The sequence below is a fragment of the Dipodomys merriami genome, unplaced genomic scaffold, assembly GCF_024711535.1.
Source record: "Dipodomys merriami isolate MVZ:Mamm:240054 unplaced genomic scaffold, mDipMer1.0.p SCAF_57, whole genome shotgun sequence".
In the NCBI taxonomy this organism is placed as follows: domain Eukaryota; kingdom Metazoa; phylum Chordata; class Mammalia; order Rodentia; family Heteromyidae; genus Dipodomys; species Dipodomys merriami.
In genome coordinates this window covers 3,640,318-3,658,627 of record NW_027206146.1, presented here as the reverse complement: position 1 = coordinate 3,658,627, position 18,310 = coordinate 3,640,318, and the positions used below count along the sequence as shown (strand labels likewise).

Genomic DNA, 18,310 nt, shown 5'->3' with positions numbered 1-18,310 from the left:
TTGTGCTGGTAGCTTTAGTGTGGTCTTGTTTGTATACATTTGGGTAAATGCCCAAAAGTGCGATTGCTGGATCATAGGGGAGATCTATGTGAAGTCTTTTGAGGAACCTCCATACCGCTTTCCAAAGTGGTTGAACAAGTTTACATTCCCACCAACAATGAAGTAAGGTTCCTTTCTGTCCACATCCCCTCCAGCATCTGTTGTTGTTAGAGTTCTTGATTTTTGCTGTTCTAACTGGAGTGAGGTGATATCTCAATGTTCTTTTGATTTGCATTTCTTTTATGGCTAGGGATGTTGAACATTTCTTCATGTGTCTATTGGCCATCCTTCCTTCTTCTTCAGAGAAGCTTCTCTTTAAGTCTTTCACCCACTTATTTATTGGGCAGTTGTTTCTTTGAGGATTTGTTGTTGGGTGGTTTAATTTTTTGAGTTCCAAGTATATTTTAGATATGAGACCCTTGTCCGTTGTATGGCTAGTAAAGATCTTCTCCCAATCGGTGGGCTTTCTATTGATCTTGCTAGCTATGTCATGTGCCCTGCAGAAGCTCTGCAACCTTATGCAATCCCATTTGTCCAACCTTTCTTAGATTTGTTGTGCTTCTGGGTCTCTATTCAGAAAATTTCGGCCTGAGCCAAGGAGACCTAGGGTTTCTCCTATTCCATCCTGTAATGTTTTCAGAGTGTCTGCTTTGAGTTCAAGGTCTTTGATCCATTTGGAGTTGATTCTGGTGCAGGGTGATATATAAGGATCTAGCTTTAGTTTTCTACATGTAGTTAACCAATTTTGCCAGCACCATTTACTGAAGAGGCTGTCTTTCTTCCATTCTATTGTTTTAGCTTCCTTATCGAAGATTAGATGGCTATAGGTCTGTAGGTTCATTTCTAGGTTTTCAATTCTATTCCATTGGTCCTGAGGTCTGTTCTTATGCCAATACCAAGCTGTTTTGATTACTATGGCTTTATAGTAGAGTTTGAAATTTGGTATTGATATTCCTCCAGCAGTGTTCTTTCCGTTGAGAAGTGTTTTTGCTATTCGGGGTCTTTTATTGTTCCATATGAATTTTTGGATTGCCTCTTCTATTTCCTTGAAGAATGAGGGTGGAATTTTGATAGGTATCGCGTTGAATTTGTAGATAGCCTTGGGAAGTATTGCCATTTTCACGATGTTAATCTTTCCAATCCAGGAGCATGGGAGGTTTTGCCATTTTTTAAGTTCTGTGTTGATTTCCTTTTTCAAGATTTTAAAGTTTTCATCATCGAGGTCCTTCACTTCTTTAGTTAAGTTAATTCCTAGGTATTTTATTTTTTGTGGGGCTATTACAAATGGAGTTGCTTTCCTAATTTCAGCCACACTTTTCTCATTGTTGGCATACAGAAAAGCCATTGATTTTTGGGGGTTAATTTTATAACCTGCTACTTTGCCAAAGTTTTGAATCAGCTTGAGTAATTTGGGAGTGGAGTCTATGGGATTCTTTTAATACAAGATCATGTCATCTGCAAAGAGGGAGAGTTTTATTTCTTCTTTCCCTATTTGGATCCCCTTTATGTCTGCATCTTGTCTTATTGCTGTAGCTAGGCATTCTAATACTAGATTGAAAAGAGGTGGAGAGAGTGGGCATCCTTGTCTTGTTCCTGAGTTAAGAGGAAATGGCTTTAGTTTTTCACCATTGAGTATAATGCTGGCTGTAGGTTTGTCATATACAGGCTTTATTGTATTGAGGAATGTTCCATGGATTCCTAATTTTTCCAAAACCTTCATCATAAAGGGGTGTTGGATCTTGTCGAACGCTTTTTCTGCGTCTATTGAGATAACCATGTGGTTCTTGTTCTTGCTCCTGTTGATGTGATGAATAATATTAATTGATTTGCGTATATTGAATCAGCTTTGCATCCCTGAATGAATCCTGTTTGATTGTGGTGTATGATGTTTTGGATGAATTGTTGAAGTCGATTGGCCAAAATTTTGTTGAGAAGTTTTGCATCAATGTTCATCAAAGAAATGGGTCTAAAGTTCTCTTTCTTTGATGAGTCCCTGCCTGGTTATGGGATGAGGGTTATGATGGCTTCATAGAATTTGTTCGGTAGTGAGCTTTCTCTTTCAATTTCATTGAAGAGTTGGAGGAGAATTGGTGTGAGCTCTGCTTTGAAGGCCTTGTAAAATTCCACTGTAAAACCATCAGGTCCTGGAATTTTCTTAGCTGGGAGGTCTCTTATTGCTGTTTCTATTTCAATGCTTGATATGGGCCTGTTAAGATAGTTTAACTCATCTTGTTTTAGTTTTGGCATGTCAATATTTGCTAGGAAGAGGTCCATTTCTGTAAAGTTGTTGAACTTATTAGTATAAAGTTTTGAGAAGTATTCCCTTATAATGTTCTGAATCCTGGTTGTTTCCGTGGTGATGTTTCCATTCTCATCTCTGAGTTTATTAATTTGGGTGTGTTCTCTTCTTTTTCTGATGAGATTTGCTAAGGGTCTGTCAATTTTGTTAAGTTTTTCAAAGAACCAACTCTTTGTTTTGTTGATTCTTTCTATACTTTTTTTGGATTCTAATTCATTTAATTCTGATTTAATTTTGATTATTTCTTTCCGTCTACTGGATTGGGGTTTATCTTGCTGCTGTTTTTCAAGGAGGTTTAGATGTGTCATTAAATTGCTAGTTTCAGATCTCTCCAATTTGTTGATGTAGGAGCTCAGAGCTATAAACTTGCCTCTGAGTACTGCCTTTGCTGTGTCCCAGAGGAGCTGGTAATTTGTGTGTTCATTTTTGTTGAATAGCATGAACATTTGAATTTCCTTTCTAATCTCTTCCATGACCCACTCTTGATTCAGCAGTGTGTTGTTTAGCCTCCATATGATACCGGACTTTCTTTGGTGGCTTTTGGTGTTGAGTTCTAATTTTATTCCCTTGTGGTCAGAGAGAATGCAGGGTATAACTTCAATGTTTCTGAATTTAGACAAGTTTGCTTTGTAGCCTAGAATGTGGTCTATTTTAGAAAACGTTCCATGTGCTGCTGAGAAGAATGTGTATTCTGATGCTGCTGGGTGAAATGTTTGGTAAATGTCTGTTAAGTCTAGTTGATCTATGCAGCTGTTTAGATCTGCGGTTTCTCTGTTGAGTTTTTGCCGAGTTGATCTGTCTAGTGGGGAGAGTGGTGTGTTAAAACCCCCAACAATTAATGTCTTTGGATCTATATGGGATTTGAGGGAAAGTAGTGTTTCTTTGATAAATTTGGGTGCTCCATTGTTTGGCAAATAGATATGTAGAATTGTAATATCCTCCTGAAGGAGAGATCTTTAATTAGTATGTAGCGACCTTCTTTATCTCTTCTCACGATTTTTAATTTGAAGTCTATTTTATCTGATATTAGGATTGCAACTCCCGCCTGTTTATGAGGGCCGTTTGCTTGGTAAATTTTGTTAAAGCCTTTAACATTGAAAATGTGTTTGTTTTTACGGGCAAGATGTGACTCCTGCAGGCAGCAGATAGAAGGGTCTTGTTTTTTAATCCAACTAGACAGTCTATGTCGCTTAATTGGAGAGTTCAGTCCGTTAACGTTAAGAGATAGGACTGAGAGGTATTTGGGAGTTCCTGCCATGTTATCTACCTTCTTGGGGGCTGCGAAAACTGGGTTCTTCCTATGGTTCTTGGATTCTCAGTTTGGGTGCAGTTTGTTGGCCTTTATTGTGGTCTTGTTGGTTTTCTATGTGTAGGACATCTTTAAGAATCTTTTGTAGGGCTGGTTTGGTGGAGATGTATTGTTTCAATTTTTCTTTGCTGTGGAAGGTTTTTATTTGGCCTTTAGTTATGAAGGAGAGTTTAGCTGGGTACAGTATTCTTGGTTGATAGTTGTTTGTTTTTAAGGCATGGCATACATCATTCCAGGCTCTTCTTGCTTTGATTGTCTCTGCTGAGAAATCTGAGGTGATTCTAATTGGTTTCCCTTTATAGGTGATTACCCTTTTCTCCCTGACAGCTTTAAGGATCTTTTCCTTGTTCTGAGTTGATCCTGTGTGGATTATAATGTGAAGGTGTGATGTCCTATTCTGGTCTGGTGTATTTGGGGTTCTAAAGGCTTCTTGTATCTGAATAGGCCTATCTTTTTGCATGTTTGGGAAGTTCTCTGCTAGGATCCTGTTAAACAAATTTCCTAGACCATTAACTTCTGTTTCTAGGTGCTCCTCTACACCCATTATCCTTAAGTTAGGCCTTCTGATGGTGTCTTCCAGGTGTTGGATAGATCTATCATATTTCTTGGACTTGTCTTGGATGGTTGTATGTTCTTTCTCTATAATATCTAGGCTGTCTTCAATCCCTGAGATTCGATCTTCTGCATGGTCTAACCTGCTGTGAAGACTCTCTACTTTGTTTTTTATCTCTTTTCCTTCTAATTGGTCAGCTTTGATGGCTTCAAGTTCTTTGTTGAAGCTCTGTTTTAGGTCTGGTATGAATCTCTTTACTTCCTTAATTTGGTGTTCAATGTTTGTCCTCAAATCACTTAGTTGATTGGATATGGTTTCTTTGGACTCCCATTCCTTCTGTTGGGTTCCATTCAGCATTCCCTTTGTGGTCTCCCTGACTTCCTTCAGCTCTTTGTTAATGGATTCTATGGATGCCTTTAGTGATCTTTGTGTGTTCTCTACCTGGTCTCTCAATTCCTGTATTACTCTTTGTTTAGCTTCCTCACGTTCGTGTGATTCCTGCAGTTCTCTTTGAGTGTTCTCAGCCTGCTCACGCCATTCCTCCCTTTCTCTTTGAGTATTCTCAAGTTGTTCACGGAAATCCTGTATCAGTTTTTGAGTAGCTTCCTCACGCTTATGATATTCCTGTATAAACTTCTGGGATGCCTCCTCTCTCTCCCTATCACGCTCATAGAGAGTCCTCTGTAAGTTGTCAAACTTCTCATTTATCATGTTTGCCACCAGTGTTTGTAGAGCTATTTGGGAACTCTCCTCTGGATTGTTCATTATCTGATCTGACCCCTGATTATCAAGATTGGGAATTGAGATACCCGAATTTGCCATTTTTCTTGGGTTTTTCCGACTTACTCTGCCCATTTGAGATGAAGATAGGACCAGTTTTGTGCTAGAACACTATCTTAAGGCAACCATCAACCAAAGTTTGCATTTGTTCAGTCAATAGTCTACAGATACAATCTAGTTCAACAGATACATCTATTCAATATCAAACATCTATATTTTAAAGGACTTCGAACCGCAGAAAAGAATTTGGAAAACCAGAAATTATTAGGATTAGGGAGAGATGTGGGTAAAAAATAGGAATAGATTGGTGTGGGGGGGCACAGGGAGATTTAACTATGTCCTAATCACAATGCAGGAAATGGGTTGGGTAGGATGCAAGTAGAGAGAGAGAGAAAAAGAAGAGAGGGATAGGGGAATGAAAAGAGACCAGAAAACAAAATAGAAACGTAAAAATTAATGTTATTTTAGAGATTAAAAGACCATCTATTTAGAGAGGAATGTGAATATGTTGTGAGAAAGGGAGGGACATAGAGGAGATGTGAAAAACTTTAAGGATGGGAAAGGGAGAAGAAAAGATCAGAAGTTCAGTAGAGCTAGACAAAAAACAAAAAGATAATTATGAAAGAAAGAAAAAGAGAAAGAAGATAAGAAAAGAAAGGAAAACACTCATTCCCATATTCCTAAAATAAAAATTATAAGAGGAGAAAAAAAAAGTTACTGGAAATCAATTATTTTTTCAGAAGAGGCAAAAATTAAAGATTAATAAAAGTTTTAGAAGCGAAAAAAAATTTTATATATATAAGGTAACAAAAAACAAAAAACAAACCAAAAAAGAAAAGAAGACAAAAAAGAAAAAAAGAAAAAAAAAGTCCTTTGATTTTTTTTTGGGGGGGGAGGGGTGGGAAGAATCCTGTATCTCCCTTTTGTCTGTAACCAGCCTTTTGTTGGAGTCTCTGGTCAGCTTGAGGTCCTGTGGCTTGATTGGTTTCTTAAGTCGCTTTGTTGGAAGAGGCAGAAAAATGCTCTGCTTTACCCAAGATTTTGAGATCCCCCTCCCAGGTTAGTTTTCTAGGAGGGTGATCTGCTTTGAGAATCACAAAAGAGGGGGATGCAGTGGTGAGGCTAGGTTCTGGGTAGAGTTGAGGCCTTTCAACAATCAGTAGCTTTTTCCTGGGGCTGTTTTGTTCAAAAAAATCTCCCAGAGCCCAGCCTGGAGCCGTTCTCAGGGATTCTGTTTTTCAATTGATTGTTGAGGCTGCTAGAGGGAGGGGCAGCCTCTGGCTCTGGTTACCCAGTGAGGGAAGCCACTCCAATGGCTGGCGCCTGAGCTGGGTGACTTTTCCCTGATGGAGCCGAGTCTGGCAGGTCACTTTGCCATTAAGTTCTTGTGACCTGCTAAATGACTCGTTTTATTCCAAGGCCTGGGTAGGAGCTGGCAGCTCCTCCGAGCTTTGTCGGTATCCAAGTTGGAGATCACTGGTGCTGGGGGGTGAGGGGTGGCCTTCCCTCCTCTGCTCCCTGAGAAGGAGTGAGGACGTTGGGCTTCTACTCACGCTGAGTCTTGGATCCTGGGTCGTCTCTGGTCTGCAAGCTGCAGGATGAAGATGTCCGCTCTTCGTTGGTTCTTACTGGTGTTGAGTAGAATCCCCTCGCCCGCTGCGTCTGGCTCCTTCGTCCCGGACTCTCTGTGTGAGCGCTCAGGTATGGCCCACTTTGTTGTTTTTAATTGGAGTAAAGTGGCCTTTTATAAGACTCATTGATCTGCAAACTGGTTCAAAGCCAGCCCAGGCAGAAAAAGGTCCCTGTGAGAATGTCCCCACTACTCAGAAGAGTTTCTTTGGGACTCAAAGTGGCAGAGTGCTAGCCTTGAGCTGTAAAGCTGAGGGACAGCACTCAGGCCCCGAGTTCAAGTCCAGCGACCAGCTAAGAGAATGCAAATCAGGCATTTATCCCAGTTTAGAGAAGATCCTCCTGGAACAAGAGCAATGGAGGAGCATCCAGAGGAGTAAGCCACTGCTTGGATGGTAGAAATGTCAGATCCTAGAGTCTTTTGTGCATGGCCCTTGAAAAATCCTCTTTATATTATGTATGAGTCAAGCGGAAAAAGTCAGATAATGTGATGTTAGGAAAATGAATCCTTAGATAGGTATTTTAATGTTTTTTTTCTTTCATGTATGTGTTTCTAATGCATTTATAAGATTATTTCTTTGTTGCTTTGTATGTCCCTCCCCCACATTATAACCCCCACTTTCACTATATTTGATATCAGTATAACTTGTGGAGGAGATGGGGAAAAACAAATCGTTTAAGGATTCTGGTGGACCTGTTGCAACAATGAGAAGTACAAATTGTCATGTCAAAAACGAGCTTTACGATGTCGGTGGGGGGGAGAGGGGGAAGGATTGGGTGGGGGGGAGGCTGGGAAGGGAGGTGAAGGGTAAACAAAGGAGGAGGCTGCAATGCTTGGTAAGAAATGTATGCATTATCTTGCCCATGTAACTGTAACCCATCTGTACAGTATGTTCACAAATAAAATAAAATTTAAAAAAAAATCCTCTTTATAGCCCAAATCTGTTTTCAAATGGTTAAAGAGAAACCATCAGTCCTATCTTATTATAAGAAAGTACAACTGACAAATTTTAGGCAAGGTTTTGTTTAACTTCAGGACTTACAGATAAGATTACTGTCAAGTGATTACTACTCAAAGTACTTTTACAAATGTGAAACTTTTTTTTGAAACTATCTTGACTTAGGAGAAGGTACATGGGGAGGAAGAGGCAGATGGAGGAAAGGCACACAATAGTGAACAGGTACATACATAAAGCTGTGCATTTAGTACATGATTTTGGTCACATTTTCACAACATAATTATTTTCTTGTATATCTTAATAAGTAAGCCTGTAGTCAAAGACTAAGCCTATATATCAAAGCAAATTCAATACAACATTCATCTTCAAGTTTCATAAATATATGCAATTCTAATTATAAAGTCTCTACAATACATCTGCCCCTTTTCTTAGACTAACATAATACCCAGACTCATGGAAGTCTCCTGTTAAGTAGTTGATTTTGCCTAGATTTGAAATTATTTTCATAAACATTCAATGAAGCCACAAACAAAAGTACTGTAACATTTGGAATCTACCCAAGTTTTAAAGGGGAAGGGACAGAGAGAAGGATTGGGAGAGAGAGAGAGGGAGAGAGAAGCAGCAATTCCATGAATGAGAAGGGAACTCAATCCTTTCCTTTGTTTTGCTTTTTGCATGGGTTGTTTGGAAAACACTAGAAGTAGACATGAGGTTTTCTATATATTGTCCAAGAACTTAGTTTTCTGATTTTAGCTTCAGGTTTTCTTACTTAACTGCATCTACTCTTGCTGAGAGATCTTCAAGTATGTGTCGGAGTTTCAGCACTTGATTAGTAAGTCGTGTTTTTTCGTCCAGTTCCATCTGATTTTCAGCATCAACATCCATGTCAGCGTTCATCATCCTGGGCACTGAACTGTGCCTCGAACAGAAAAATCCTGATGAAGGGTCGTCAGAGGCACTGGAAGTGGCGGGATCTGAAGATCACGCCACCGGCCAGGGACTCCAGCACTGACTGACCAGGCTCCATCTTCTTGATGCATTCATCCACAGTTGGGCCTTTGACTCCACTGCTCTGAACCTGGCTGACTTTGCTCCACACAAAGATGTCCAGTGTCACTCATTTCTCTGCAGACACCATGGAGCTTCTGGGTTGATTCTTGGCTGTGGTGAATAGGGCCTCAGTAGATATGGTGTTCAAGGACCAACATATTCTTGAGAATATGCCTACATATTTCATTTTCTATTGTCTTTTTTTTTCAGTCGGTTGTAGGACCTGAACTCTGGGCCTGGGCGATGTTCTTCAGCTTTTCAGTTCAATGCTAACACTCTACCACTTGAGCCACAGCAACATTTCTGGCTTTTTCTGCTTAGGTGATGCTGAGGAATTGAACCCTGGTCATCATGCATGAAAGGCAATCAGTCTACCACTGAGCTACCTTCCCAGCCCCTTATTTTCTATTCTTTTTTTTTGGTCGGTGATGGGGCTTGAACTCAGTCTGTGCACTGTCCCTCAGCTCTTCAGCTCAAGGCTGGTGCTCTACCATTTAAACCACATTGCCACTTCCAGCCTTTGCTGCTTATGTGGTGCTGAGGAATCAAACCCAGGGCCTCCTGCATGCAAGGCAAGCAGTCTATCACAGAGCCACCTTCCCAGACCCTCTTTTGCTTTTGAAGTCAGGGTCTCAACTGTGTAGTCCAGGCTAGCCTTGAACCTAGTATCCTCTTGCCTCAGCCTTCTCAGTGCTGGAATTTCAGGTGCACATCACTAAGCCCAGCTGCATTATTTACCTAGCTGTTCTTCAGTTCCATTGTGATCCCAAAGATATGCTTAAATGCCTTGATGAGAAGCTCATCTGCAGGGAAGCTCTCAGTCACTTTTTACCTCCCTGGGGCATTGGACCATTCTTCAACTCAATGCAGCTTCTTGGTCTGCCATGCCCTGGGGAAGGAGGCCTTCTGTGCCCACCAGGGTTAGCTGTTCTCAGTGATGTCACTGCACTCAGCACATGGGACGTCATTGTGCTCTGTGCACTGGAGCAAGGCAGGAGAAGCATACAGGGGAAGGTTTGCAGTCTGCTGCTGTGGTCACAATCAGAGCCTTGAGGTGAGGACACTGTATCCCAGGCTGGCCTAGGGTGGTGTCCTGTAGGGAGCCGAGGCGAGACTCCGCCCACTCCCTTGTAGCTTTGAGGTAACCACCCCAGATGGTGCTTGGCGGGACGCCTGGGCTGTGCGCGTGCGCGAGCCAGGTAGAGTCCCCAGCCAATCCCATGACACCTGGTGACTGTGAAAGGCAGGCGACCAACAATAGAAAGACCCGTGTTCCAATTCCCTATATAAGTGGCCATGTTTCGGGTGCACGCTCTCTCGCGCCCAAGCTCTCCTACAACTAAAAGGCTCTCCAATAAAGCATGATCCGAGAAGACTCCTGGTGTGGTGGTCGTTTTTCCTCGCTGGTCGAGTAGACGGTCGCTACAGTGTCCCTTGCTCCCAGCCTGGTTTCTGCAGGGGAGGGAGTGTCTCACTGCTGCTTTCTCCCTTCATGTGCACACACTATGAGAATTTGATGCAACTGTTCTCTGGGGCTGTTGGGACAAATAGCCTGACCCAGTGGCTTATATTCACAGCTTCTATGGGGATCTACTCTGCATTTCTCTCCTCACTTGAGGCCCAGTTATGCTTCTTGATTTTCTTGGGCTTATGGATGTATCCTTAGCCTCCCCCTGTCTCTGTTCCCAGGCTGTGCCCTCTGAACTGACTCTTTTCCAGCTGGGTTGCTTAGAAGGACACTGTGGTTGGCTCTAGGACCCACCCTCAATTCAGAGTGAACTTATCATGGGATGTTGAAACACTCACCCACAGACACTACTTTCCTGTTCAACAGCACTGCCTCGGGACTGCGAAAGAGCTTACAGGCCATGTGTAAAGAAAAACAAAATTCCCTGACTTTTCTCCACATTGCCACCACAGTCAACAGAAAAACTGTGGCCCTGAAAATCTGAGCATTTCTCCCCATAGCAAGCAAGCATTTCCTTTTTTTTTTAATCTGAGACTAGGACTTGAAGTAGTTATCTGATGCTTTTGCTCATTAGCAAGTGCTCTACCACCTGAGTCATAACTCCCACCCTGAGCATTTCCTCATGGAACAGCAGACACAGCCAGAACCCTCTAATTCGGTTCACTTCTCACCCTAACTTCCCCTGCTGTGGATGTGAAGGCCCAGGTTGCTTGCCTGTGTTTCTGACTCTGCCCGGACGAGGGGATGATCAGCTCAAAGGAATCCGGACCAGGGACAAATCCTCACAGGTTCACCATAAAGTATGCCACTGAAAAGATTTGTATGGCAAGGCCCATGGGAGCTGAGTGCCTTGTCTACACCCACTATGCTCCTCGAACACTCACATCTTCAGCTCTCTGGAAGCTCTCAAAACCTCTCATATTGTACTTTTTTAATGCAGATATCACTGAATGGGGAAGACTGTGTCATAGTGTGATCAAGCAGAAAGGGTTTGACAGGGTGCTGACAGGGCCAGGCTGGGGGCCTAGCAGAGCCTCTGCCTTCACTCTGTGGCACTGCTGTTGGCACGTGAGGCTGGACCCTTCCCAAAACTGGTAAAGGGAAATACTGTCATTCACTGGTCAGGATTCTGCTGTGATGGCTCTGAGATGGAAAAGCTGGGTGCAGTAGTTACCATGGCCATCCTCTAAAACAAAGCTCAGGTTCTATGGCCTGCATTCCAGAGGGAGTTAATGAGCCAGAAACTGAGCACCCAGATCCACCTGTACAGTCCAATCCCAACTGTACATTCTTGGGTTCCCATTCACCCATGGTGTTGCCCACAGCATGGCTGTGTGTAGAGCACATGGGCAGTAAAGATGGCGCTGAGAGAGGTAGTTGAGTGGGCATAGTCCGATTAGCTTTACGTTTATTGCAGAGTCAGACCATGGAAGCTTAGGTGCATGATAGGGTGTGAACTTGACAGTGATTGGTTCCTTTCCTCCACTGCCATGCCACCCGCTCTTTTTTGCTTTAAAAGGGGCTTGCTGTGTGTTAATAAACGTGTTTTCCTGCTTGACTTGACTCTCCACTTTGTTTGATTGTCTCCCAGGCAAAGGGAGGCTGGGGAACCGGCGAGCTGCCACACTTACATTTCCTTGGACCCCGTCCATCTACAAGGAACAGACAAAGACCCGACATCTGGCACCCAACTTGGGGCATGAAAGGAAAAGATGCTGGCGGAGGCTAAGCAGTCCCTCAGGGTAAGTGAAACTCTTAGTATGGGTAATGCTATCTCACAGAAGAAGGAGGATGAGGCAACATTAGGCCTTAGGGAGTAATGGAGGACTTGGGAAGTGGGAAGGAAAAGGAATGGGTCAAATTCGACCAAGAATGCACTGAAACATGCATAATGGATGTCCAAACAAGTTGAAAGTTACCACTCTGACTCAGGTGCCCCTCATGGTCTTGGCCCCCTCCCTATTCCTCTGATTGGAGTGGAGGTACATCACCCTATGGGACCTCCGAGAGGGACCTGGAAGACCTGGACCCCTACCAACCTTCCACAGAGGGGCTTAGGGCTAGGGAAGTAACATACTCGGAGGCCTACCCTGCAAAGGAAGGGCCACCTGGAAGCCCGGACCCTAGGCCATAGGATTTGCTTCCCCAAGCATATCCAGTCAATCTGGCACCAGGAACTAATAGGCACTTGGAATGGTATCCATGGGAAGCTAAGGACATTAAAGAGTGCTGCAAGGCAGTGGTGGAGGATGGACTGAACTCTCCTTGGGCCCAGACCTTATTACAGGACATTGCTTATCACCCATGTGTCCCTAAGGACTGGCTGGATGTGGCCAAAGCCATCCTCAGCAGTTCTCAGTTTTTTAAATGGTGTGCTTTCTTTAAGGAGGAATGCAGAGTGCGGGGGGTGAATAACTGGCAGGGTCAACCCGAGATACCTATTACTTATGCCATGTTAACAGAGACATGGGAAGGGCACTCCACTGGCGTCCAACAGGCCACAATACCAGGTCCTTACTGTGACCAGATGAGGCAAGCAGGACTTGCTGCATGGTACAAACTGGATGATGGGCCTACTGAGTCCCCCAGAGCAGGAGTCAGACAAAAACTCAGCCACTAGCTGAGTTTGTAGACTGAGTCTAACAGAGTATTAACTACAAGCTGCCGGCAGGGAACCTCCGATATCAGTTTGTAAAGCTGCTGGTCTGGGAAGGGATGAATGCAGATCACCACATGGCCTGCGCAGGATTGAGAGAGAGTTCCCAGAGCAGATGGATGGTGGCCTCGCAGGATGTGGGAACACAACAGCACCAGTCCCAATCACTAGCTTTAGCCTTACAGGCTCAGACATCTGCAATGACTGAGGCTATTACCCATCACCTGCAGCCCAGGGCCAAGGAACCCCAATACCATTGGGGAGAGGGACTTGTTTTAAATGCTGGCAGGAGGGACCCCAGGTGCAGGAAGAGATACCATTGGGAAAAGGATTGTCAATCCAAGTTTGATTTAGATGGAAAGCCTTTAAACTAGGGTAGAGGCATTCTCCAGCCCCATTAACTCAAGGAGGGACCCCTCTGCTGCAAAGCCTAGGCAGCCTCGTGGCAGGATGACCCAGGCCCATTGGACCGTCCCCCTGGTGGACGGACTCCGACCTATAATGAGTATTCTCATAACATAGGTGGGAAGCAGTTTCACTGCTTAATTGACACTGGGGCAGATCAAACCATACTCAGGGAGGAGGCAGTGCCCTTGGACTGGAAGCTTGCACCTGGGCCCCCAATATTGGGGATAGGCAGCAACTCCCAGTCCAAAGAGATGGTTACCCTTATGAAATGGACTAACCCAGATGGAGAGCAGGGAAAGATACTCCCTTTAGTGGCAAAGAACCTCACTGCCAATGTACTAGCTCAAAACAGGCTAAGACAAATGGATGCCGTGTTCACTACAGACCATGGAGCATCCTATGGTGATATCCTGGATGGGGAAGAAGCACAAAGGCTTAAACAGGATCTAGAGGGAAATAAGAAAAAGGATTTTTTTAACTTTCATAATTACAGAGAAGAACATAGGAGACCCACTCGGGTGCACCCCCAATCCTAAAGGCCACACTCCCACCCCAGTACCTCCCATTAGGTGGAAGCCAGGAAGCCCTATCTGGGTGGAGCAGTGACCATTGACCAAACCTAAGCTTGTAGCCCTCCACCTTCAGGTGGAGGAACAGAAAAACCTTGGGCACATACTCCCTTCTGTGAGTCCTTGGACACACCCCTATTTGTTATTCAAAAAGGCTCTGGGGCTTGGTAAAAGAAAGGATGGAGCTAGTAAGACCTCCCCTAAGAGGCATGCCCTGGACTCCTGCTATACCTTCAGAATATACCTTGGTTGTGATTGATATTCAAGTTTTTTTTAAATATGCCCCTGCATCCAGATGACTGCGAGAAGTTTGCTTTCTCCATCCCTTCTAGCCCAGCCTTTTGCCAACAATACTTGGCCACACTTTTAGGTCCTATGCTTGGTTCAGGTACGTCCCTTGCCTTTGCCTACATGGATGATATAATCCTGGGGCACAAAGATCCGGGTTGCCTGGAGGGCCTTCTGGCCCAGGTTCTCGCCATATTAAAAAAGGGAGTTTTACCATAGCCCTCAATAAAATTCAAAAGGTACCTCCTTTTAAGGTGTTTGGAGCCCACCTTACCTTGTCTCAGGCCAGGCCCTTAAGCCTTTGCTGGATATTCCAGCATCTCTGACCTTAACCCAACTTCAGAGCCTTTTAGGGGAAATCAATTGGCTGTTGCCATGGGTTCCTGTCCCTAAAGATAGTCTTGTGCCCTTATTTGCCCTACTAAAAGACAGGACATCCCATGAAGTTATTACAATTACAGACAGCCATCGGGCAATATTTTTGCAGTCCCAAGAAGCCCTGGATGAAGTTTCCCTGAGGAGGTATTCTATTGTTGAACCCATTTCCCTTTGGTTTTTTGCAGGTGTTACACTAATTTCTGCAGTTTTAACTCAAAGGGGAGAGCCATTAGAGTGGGTTCACAATTCCCTGGGAGGTCACACCTTGGGTGTACTCTCAGGCAGACCAACTTGCAGACCAACTTGCTATTGTCACGTGAAGGACCCAAGCCCAAAGGCATTATGGCTTGGATCCTCACTAAATTGTTTTTCTCTTTCGATTGGCAGATGTTGAGTGGCTCACTCGAGCCAATGCTCATCTTGCTCACTCATTGGAGGGGTTTCTAGGCCAAAATGACTCCATTGACCTTTCCAGTTGCATATGGTAGGTACCCTGTCTTTTGGGAAAGGTAGTGCTGTCCAGACAGCAAAGCAGAAGCCTAGGCCTCACACCTGCAGAACATGCAGGATTGCTTTTGTGAGCAATTATTGAAGCATGATTGTGGGCTAGAGCAAAATGCCAGCCTGGCATCTTAAAGGACAGCAGTGTAGTGTTGGGGTTCTGAAGGTGGGGTTCTGAGCACTGGGTGCTGTGCTTCCTGTGGCAAGTCCTAGGTCAGAAAGGAAGAATCCCAGAGATTGGTGGTGCCCCGTCCTGCCCTGCCCAGCCCTGAGGATTGAGGCTGTGGCTGGGCTTTGTGCTGTCTTTGAGTGGGAGCCAGGCACAGGGGCTGGTGGTTGCGGGCAGGCGGAGGTGGGGGGTACAGCCTGCAAAGTCTCCAGGAGGCAGTAGCTGAACCCAGTCTGAACAGAGAGAAAGGATTTTTGGTAGAGAACAGTGCTGAGAGTATAAACTGTACCTGAACAGGAAATCTGCTTGCCACAGTGTTGCACAGGATGGGACTCAGTCTCCCATCCCTGAGGGGTGCAGAGTGGCCCTGTCATGCAGCGCTCCCCCACCCACCCCCAGCTCGTATCTTGTTCTCTGTGCTGGCCATGTGGGAAAACTCTGGGTACTGACAGCAAGCTTGGGTATCTTGGGGCCGGGATCCCAAGTTGGCTGGGCCCAGAGTAGGCTGTGATGGGAGTGCCCTGCCCCTACAGACACCATCTACGATGAGGATGAGGCCCTTCCGGCCCTGGCTGAGCAGCTGGGCACCCTCACTGACCTGGTGTGGGCACAGAGAATGTGCACTGCCTGCTGGTGAGTGGCATGTGGGGTCCCTGTACCATCCCTATGGCAAAGACAGGAGCCATGGAGCCATGTTGGGAGGGGTCGGGGTGCTGTCCAGGGTGGCCTCAGGGCTGGAGGGCTGAGCAGAACATCAGTGTCACCCCCTGCCCCATGCCTGTAGTCCCCGCTGGAGTCGCTGGCCATGGTGGAGGACACAGTGTTGCAGGCCAAGGCGGTGGAGTCCTTCTTGCCGGAGCCTGCCGGCAACAAAATGGAATCCTGGATTAGGAAAGCTGAGATATCTCCCATCTTGGTTTGATGGATGAAGGGATAGGGGGTTGTACTGTATGCTGATCTATTGACATGAATGAGTATTTCAAATCCTTCCCAAGTTGTAGGGTGCACAATTGGGGGATCTGGCATGTAAGCTCTATGTGTCAGCATTTGTGTCATCTGAATGAGCATCCACAATCCAAACGCAATGCTCAGGCAACCAGTGGGATTTATTTTCTTCCTGCAAAAAAATACAAACATGTCCTCAACTCCAAGTTAAAACTGGATTGGGGCCCATGCCAATCACCTGTTAAAGGATCCTTCCACTTAACTTGGGAAAAAGCTCTTTGCTTTCTTTTTTCCCAAAACCACTGTGCTGCAGAAAGGCCATTACAATCTAAGCTTTAATAATTTAGTACAAATAAAGCATGAGAAGGATATTAACTGGAGAGAAGGGGTATAATTCCCCCATTTTAATTTAAAAATTGGGTGTTTTAACAGTCCATGGGCTTGTTAAACAATTTCGTATTCTTGAAGAATATAGGGAATATCTGTAGAGTGAAAAATCTGGTCAGATTTACAAAAAGTTTGAAAAGCTTGTCCGACATATCCCGGGCCATTATCAGTTTTAATATGTTTAGGAAGTCCCATTGTGGCAAAGCAGTATAGGGAAGGAGCAATACAATGTTTGCTGGTCTCCCCAGCAAGAAGAATAGCCATAATAAAATTAGAGTAGGTATATGGTAACATGGACAAAGCAAAACCATCCAAAAATGGAATCAGGCAGAAGTTTAGTCTACTTTTTCCACGGTGGAGGTGATCAGGGTAACAATGCAGATTTCCTCCAGGTGACTGTCAGGCTGTAGCAACAGAAGTAACAGCAGGGTCTCTCAGTGGCTCCAAGGGACTGTCATGCTGGGCTGTAAATTTCTACACAGACTGTTAAGGATACAAGTAATATATAGGCTTGGAAGGTGTGGCCCCACTAGTTTTTAAGACTATTTTTAATTTTCTAAGTTAAAGAATCTTTAAAAAATCATTTAAAACAATGTGAAAAGTCTAAAAGATTTGGTAATGTCCAAAGCTCATAACTTTTTGAATTTTAAACTTAAACTTACCGAATTTTTACAGCATGCTGATAATTTTTATATTGAACATGTTCACAAACACATACAAAATACACACAGATCTTAAAGCGTGCAAAAATCAAAATCAGCCAAGATGGTGACTGGGCAGTAGGGAAATGCCACAGCTCTCTCCAACCATAAAGAGAGTTCTAGTTCCAACGCTTAATCTCCCCAAGAGACCAACAACAACAAAAAGACGAATACTCAGAGAAAAACCAGAGGCGGAGAATAACAAAAAAAGAAAGAGAGGAAAAGAAGAATTTCAGAACAGAGAAAAGCGAAGACCCCTCCCCCAACCTTTACTGGCTGCGCGGCAGTGCGCCAAGCCGCTGGCCAGCCGGCCCGGCAGGGGCTGCCGGAACCCCAGAGACACAGGGGGCCGCTTGCAGATCACCAGGTACCGGTTCCAGAACAGCAGATCGCCAGGAACAGAGAAAACTACCAGCCCGGAGTCTCCACGAGGATCCCACCCCCACCCCTCACTCTCCACCAGAACAGAGAGGCTCCATCCCGCCAAAGCTGCTCGGCACCAGCAGCGCGACAAAGGGACCAGTTGGTAGACCACCCACCTGATCGCCATCGCAACGACCCGGCGGGGCCGCCCGGGCCCCAGAGGCACCACGAAGAAGCTGCCTGAGCGTGGACACTTTTGACCCGACAGCTTCGACAGAGGCAGAGACAGAAAAGAATCACACAGAGCCACCACTGCTCAACCCAGCCCACAACCACCCCAACTGAACTCGGATTGCAACAACAACTGACGATCTACACCACACAGAAACAACCAGCTCCAGGGTGAGTACCCCACAGGGGAAGTGTATCCCTCAAGGGAGACCAGAGCTGGAGGGAATCCCCAGACCCTGACCTAGACTCCCTACCCCAACACCCGGACCACAGGACCCACTAAAACTGGGAACTGTTTGAGAGCTCCACCAGCCCATGGAGCACACTCAGCTGGCCAGGATAGAGCAAGAGTGCCTCTGGAAGGGAGCTTAAATGCCCAAGCCAGGAACAGCACCCCTGGGTTAAGACTACGAACAGTAGATGAAATTTGAACTGTGTCCCCCAGGCTGTATAACCTAGGTGGTATACACATCAGCACAGGCCTAACGAGTGCGCTCCAGGCTGCATAACCTAGGTGGCCTAACGAGCAAGCTCAAGGATGGGGCCGGAACCAGGCCTGGGGATCCGGCACCTGAACAACATGACCAAATCCTCCCAACTGAAGTAAAAAGCTGAGCATACGCCTCAA

The 18,310-nt window shown here is 45.0% G+C and overlaps 1 pseudogene; it reads right to left on the bottom strand.

The window, feature by feature from the left end:
* The window catches only part of LOC138812434 (serine/threonine-protein phosphatase 2A 65 kDa regulatory subunit A alpha isoform-like), a 34,344-nt pseudogene extending 16,706 nt beyond the window's left edge, over positions 1–17,638 (bottom strand).
* Positions 17,639–18,310: the final 672 nt, after the last annotated feature.